The following is a 6040-nucleotide window of genomic DNA, read 5'->3' on the forward strand; positions in this document are numbered from 1 at the left end:
ATGACTGCGGCACACAGCCTGGTTGGCAGACCGAGCGGTTTTCCTTAGAGACGCCGTGAATACCTGGGACCCACTGAGGGGAGGCTGATTCCCATATGCACCTGGGCTGGGTGGACCAGGAGCCTCATAGGTAGCAGAATATATGCAGACATGTGAAATATACGCATGGAATATTACCCAGCAGTAAGAAAAGGTGAACTACTGCCCTTTGCGACAACACGGATGGATCTCGAGATTCTCACGTGAAGTGAAACATCAGAAAAAGTTGAGAACCATATGATTTCACTCATATGTGAGATATCAAACCGAAAGCAATCAACAAACAAAACAAACGAGTAAAAGCTCATAGACACAGACAACAGTTTAGTGGTTACAAGAGGGAAAGGGGGAGGGGGAGGGGCGGAAAAGGATAAAGGGGGTTGAACACAGGGTGACAGAGACTAGACTTTGGGTGGTGAGCACACAATGCAACATACTGATGACGTGTTTTAGAACTGCACACCTGAAACCTGTGTAATTTTGTTAACCAATGTCACCTCAATAAATTTAATTAAAAAACAAATGAATTAAACTATCGCTTGATTTCACTTTCATGGATGAGGTATGTCTACTCAGTCTTTTCCTACGAAAAGTGAGGAAAAGACAATATCCTCTTCAGACCGTGCTCGTGAGGGTGAAGTAAAAGTACAAACAGTGCCTGACACTCAGAGAACCTCACCGTGATTTTCAGCAAGCCCACGCTCCCTTGTTAGACACAAGGACTCTGCTGGGAGGAAGAAAACAGTGACAGGAAAAGAAAAGTCTCTATGTTGTGTGAATTCTCGCGAGACAGGCAGCCTTGTAAAGTCGAGGACACTGCTGAGTCACATCTGTCACCCTAAGAGAGCTCTAAAGCCCATCGCTGGGAAGGCAGAGCTTTGGTCTCAGTGGATTTCCCACTGAGATCACAGTTCCAGACCCCTGGCCCCCATCTCCCTCCCGATCTTCTTTCTTCCTGATTGCCCACCTAGATTTTCTCTGATCTGGACAACATGAAAAGCTCAGAGCCATTTTCCTGTAATGGGGGGACTGCAGTTTTCCAGGAGTTAATGGCTTTCATATCGACGACAGATTTCACCCAATTTCTTATGATCTGTCTTCAGAAGTGACCTTCTCTCAGCTCATGCTCAGTGGCCTGCAACAACTCAGTGATCTAGTCAGTTACAGCCACCTGTATGGAGCAGAGTCCTGGTCACTGCAGATTTGACATCCTACCTGCTCTGGAGAAACTCAGAGTCCACGTTAGCTCACCGACAAAGGCTCCCACTGCAGTGCTGCCAGACGTAGCCCAGTGTGATGTTTAAAGTTCTCACTTGCTGAAACCACTGGCAACAAATTAATATTCTCAGGAAGTCTAGGGTGGTGCTGGTTACTATGAACCTTGTGGTTTTAGGAAGCTGGACCTTGTGGTTTTAGGAAGCTGGAAATATGGCCTCCAACATTTTTAATCATCTCTATTTGCATTTGGAATGATTAGATGAGGTGGTGTGAGGTCCTACGAGGATTCGCAGAGGAGGTTATAAAATATGAACTGGCCTTTTCAGACTGGTCCGGAAAAAGTGAACAAAACAGGGATCCGCCAGAAGAGTCGATGGCAATTGCATAGACAAAGTCATGAGTTTAAAAAAAAGAAGTCAGCTCTTGGGAAGAATTATTTTCTCTCTTTATGGGAAAAAAGAATTCCATTACTATTTTAGAAGAGCAAAGTGATATGATTAGATCTGTATTTTAAACAGGCAATTCGGGGGTTCTATGAAAAATAGATAAAATTAAAAATATTGGAGGCCATATTTCCAGCTTCCTAAAAAGACATGGTCCAAACTTTCATAGTAACCATAGTAATTCTCCTAGACTTTCTGAGAATATTAATTTGTTGCCAATGATTTCAAAAAGTGTGACACAAATGTTTTGGAGCTTGTACTTGAAAATAAGAAAAATATTACTTTTAGTCTTCAAAAATTCATTATAGCCCGATCATCCTTAATAAAATATTTAGTTTGTTATTTAAAAATATTACTCTTCTAATATATATATGTGTGTATATATATATATATACATATGTATATATACACATACACTTAAATGTTAACTAAAAATAAGGCCCATAGAGGAAGTAGAAGAAGTCTAAAATTTATGCTATAAATGGAGATATATATCATACCATATTAAAGATTAATAACATATTTTAGTAGAACCTACAACAGTTAACAAAATATAACTGACAGAGTGACACATGGTGTTCTTTATTTGAATCTTACAAGACTAAAATCTATAAAAAATATTGATAAAAATATTATGTTCTCTAAACAAATGATTGAAGCCAAAATTTTATCAAGTCCATTAAATTTTAAACCTGCCATTTCAAATTGCTTTGAGTAGTAAGCAGTTAGATATGATACGTTTGGTGAGAGTTTCTAACTTTTTGGCATAAATTATTTTGTTCTATCATTTTTAATGCAACTTGTAACAGAAGATACATATTTCACGGTATAATGCATGGCAAGAGTTTTAAGTACCCAGACATGAATATGAGTAAATTTGCTTGATCTAGAGAGTTTAATCAGTTTTACCAACACTCCCATGTCAGAGCTGGTGGACAGTATGGCAACGTGACCTCGTTAAATTAATACTCGTGACGAGGACAAAAGTGACCTCCGAATATCAGAATAAATAATGCATTGTCTTGAGCTCCTTTACCACTGCAGCTTTGAGCATCTTGGGAAATTAATAAGAGTTACTGTGTCAATCAGGCAAATCAGAGGTAAAAAGAAATCTTCAATTAATCATGGTATTTCACAATGATCCCTTTGGAAAAGGAGAGAACCCTATTAATAAAGAAGAATTAGGCCTTCTGCTGCAGTTGACAAACAGACATAAGCTTCTCGGGGGACGTCGTGTGCAAGAGATTCGTAATAAAGTTTTCCTTGTGCATTTCTCTACAATCATTCCAACTGCAAACCCTTAGCAGTTCTGAGGCATGAAACCCTTTGGGGCTTCATCTAAAGAGGTTTTCCTTTTGGCTCTCACAGAGCGAGCCAGTGATTACGGCGTAGGTCCTCGTAGCGTGCCGCCAGCTGCTGTCAGAGTTACGAAGCTGAAGCCTGCCCCTCGCACCAGCGAAAGTGGCTAATCAGGAAACTTCGCGGGGACCTTCCTGGGATGACCCAGTGACTCCCTCACATATTACCAGCCTTGAGACATTCACAGGGCGAACAGGTTTCTCGTGGCTTCATACAGCCTGTGACATGCAATTTCTGGGACACCAGTTCAGGCTTATTCTCAGAAGTTCCAAACTAACTGGTAATCAAGGCAGAATTGGGACGAGATGCTCAGTGGTGGAGGTCCTATGGCGTGGGCCCATTCTGCCACAGGACAGGGCGCCCTATCTTCGGAGGTGTCAGCCTTAAGTCTTCTCGTCATAAAAAGCACAGGTTCGCTTCTCGTTATGCTGAATTTTCTGCCTCTCGCTATCTCGGGAATTCTACATCCCTCTCCCACACTCCCAAGGATATTAATTTCATCAATAAGGAAGGAAACAACTGTTATAGGCTCCTGGTCCTAAAAATTCAAGATCAAATGACGGCAGACATTTAGCACTGGAATCATCAGTTGCGGACAAAAAAAAAAAAGCAACCTAAGAGTGATAATTCTTAAACAGCATTTTGTATTTTCTTAGAAAAAATCATTCAAAGTTCATATATATTTTATTTTAAGCAAATATCAAGACCTGGACGTAGTTCCTTTGCTCTATTTTTTTAAATCAGGTTGTGAAAAATCATAACTAAAAATTTTTATTTTGGAAGAGAAGGAAGCCTTGACTTTGAGAGCGGACCGCATTTTAAAATATCTAGAAATATCAAGAAAGCAATCTGTAATTCTTCCATGTCCCCACCTCCAGAATCGATGTCTGTCATACAAAGGGTGTATATTTATTTATACTTTCAAAAGGACAAATTAAATTTAGACTTGCTATTATAGTATTTTTGTACTTTTCACAGTGACAGCTCTCAAGTATTCTTTGGACCTAGTGTAGATAATTTTATACGTGCTATGTATGTTTATATCTATAAAAGCAGAAATTTGTATATCACTAGATAATACTATTTTTATAAAATTTCATTATGTTAGTGGTGTTTTCGAACTTCTTGAGACAGAAAACTACATCTGTTGAAAGTTTAATCATTCATCAAGATGTTGGACCATAAAACCCAGTTGTGAAAAGGTAATATACATTCTTGTTTCTCAGACACATGTACAATAATCATAGGAGACTTTAAAAAATACAAGAGATATAAGTTCATATTTTATTGTCACAAAAAGGAATATTATAAAAATAAAGTAAGAACACTGTGTATGTATGTGTGTGTATGTGTGTGTGCATGAGTGCGTGTGTGTATATATATATTATTTCTTAATACCATAAGGTTATGATCTTGGAAACTCCTTTAACGTTTCCTCCTGCTAAGTTACAAGATATAATCTTCACTGTAGTAACAAATCACATGACACAATGCTATTATTTCTTTTATTTATCTGTGGTGCTACCTATCTCTTTACCTATCTAAAGCAATTTTGGGGTTATAGTGAGATATAAAGGCAGACTGATTCATTATTAATAGAATTCTTTTGTATAAAACAGCTTTTAAAGATACCGAGGAGAAAAGATGCAACTGAGATCTGAATATAAGGACAAGAATTAAATGTGGATCTTGACCAAATTGCAAGTTTCTTGCAGTGCAAAACAGCAATAATATTTATAAATCTATCTATTATGATTTTCCGGTTGTCAATGCACAAAAATATACATAGCAATAGCATTAGCCCTTGTCCTTTGTTAAATGTAATTGTTTCTCTTGCAGAAATAGGTCTTTTAGGAGAATGGCTCCCCAGAGGGAAAGAAAAAAGGAGATTAAGATAGAGTTCAGGTATGAGCATCTTTACAAATTCATGAAAACACCATCACACGGAAAATGGTATTTTTCTCATCAACAAACGAGGGATATTTTAAAAAGTCATCTCTAAAAGAATAAAGCATTTTATATGAACAGGATTGTACACTTTAAACTCCCTTTTTGAGGTTATGTGGCTCCAGGAGTCACAATTTAAACTCAGAACTGAAAGGGACTAGAATAGCCATTTGCTTGATTTTGCCTTTGAGACAATGAATTCATTCATTAATTCATACTCGATGTGTATTCATGTCATGGGTCAGTCACGAGACATTTATTGAAAGCCATGGAGCAAGGCAATTGCACTTTGATTTTCACATTGAGTCACATTTAGGTAGATATTTACAGCTAGCAGGGGGTCTTAGACACTTAGATTTAGGTTTTGGGGTGGCAGGCACAAGTCACCTCTATCAATCATTCATCACACGCCTCACAACAGCCTATATAAGATCGAATGTTTATCATGTTTCAAAAGTTGCCTCCAATACTGCATCACGGTCCACCTCTGTGGTTCCTCCAACATCTGACAAACACTAACTGTATCAGGACCTATGCCAGGTCTTAAAAAGAGGCAAGAGGGTCATCGAAAGAGATGAACCTGCCTACACATCCTTAAATTGTACCAGGGACGAACATGCAGTTATGATATAAAAAGGTTGTAGGTTCACAGGGATGTACACGACGTGGACTGTGGACGAGGGGATGGGGGACTCAGTCAGCCAGGGGACATTGATATATCAGGCTTAAATCCAAGTTTTTCAGAGAGATAAATGCAGGATATGAAACTTTAGATTGTAAGGAATTTGGGGGGAGTCAGACATGGTCGAAATGATTTCACCTGAAAGAAGATACAGTTCTTTGTCAAAAGAGCCTGGATCAAATTTGTACCTAAGCCATACCATGAGTCTGTCTGTCCCTCAGCAGTTGCCCATGGAATGGTGATGCTGTTTCTTTTACTCATTCTACCCCCAGCAGTTGTCACAGACCACCTTAATCGGACACACACACACACGCACGCACACACGCACACGTACACGCACACACACACGGTG

This window comes from Pteropus vampyrus, unplaced genomic scaffold (genome assembly GCF_000151845.1).
Source record: "Pteropus vampyrus isolate Shadow unplaced genomic scaffold, Pvam_2.0 Scaffold298, whole genome shotgun sequence".
Taxonomy (NCBI): domain Eukaryota; kingdom Metazoa; phylum Chordata; class Mammalia; order Chiroptera; family Pteropodidae; genus Pteropus; species Pteropus vampyrus.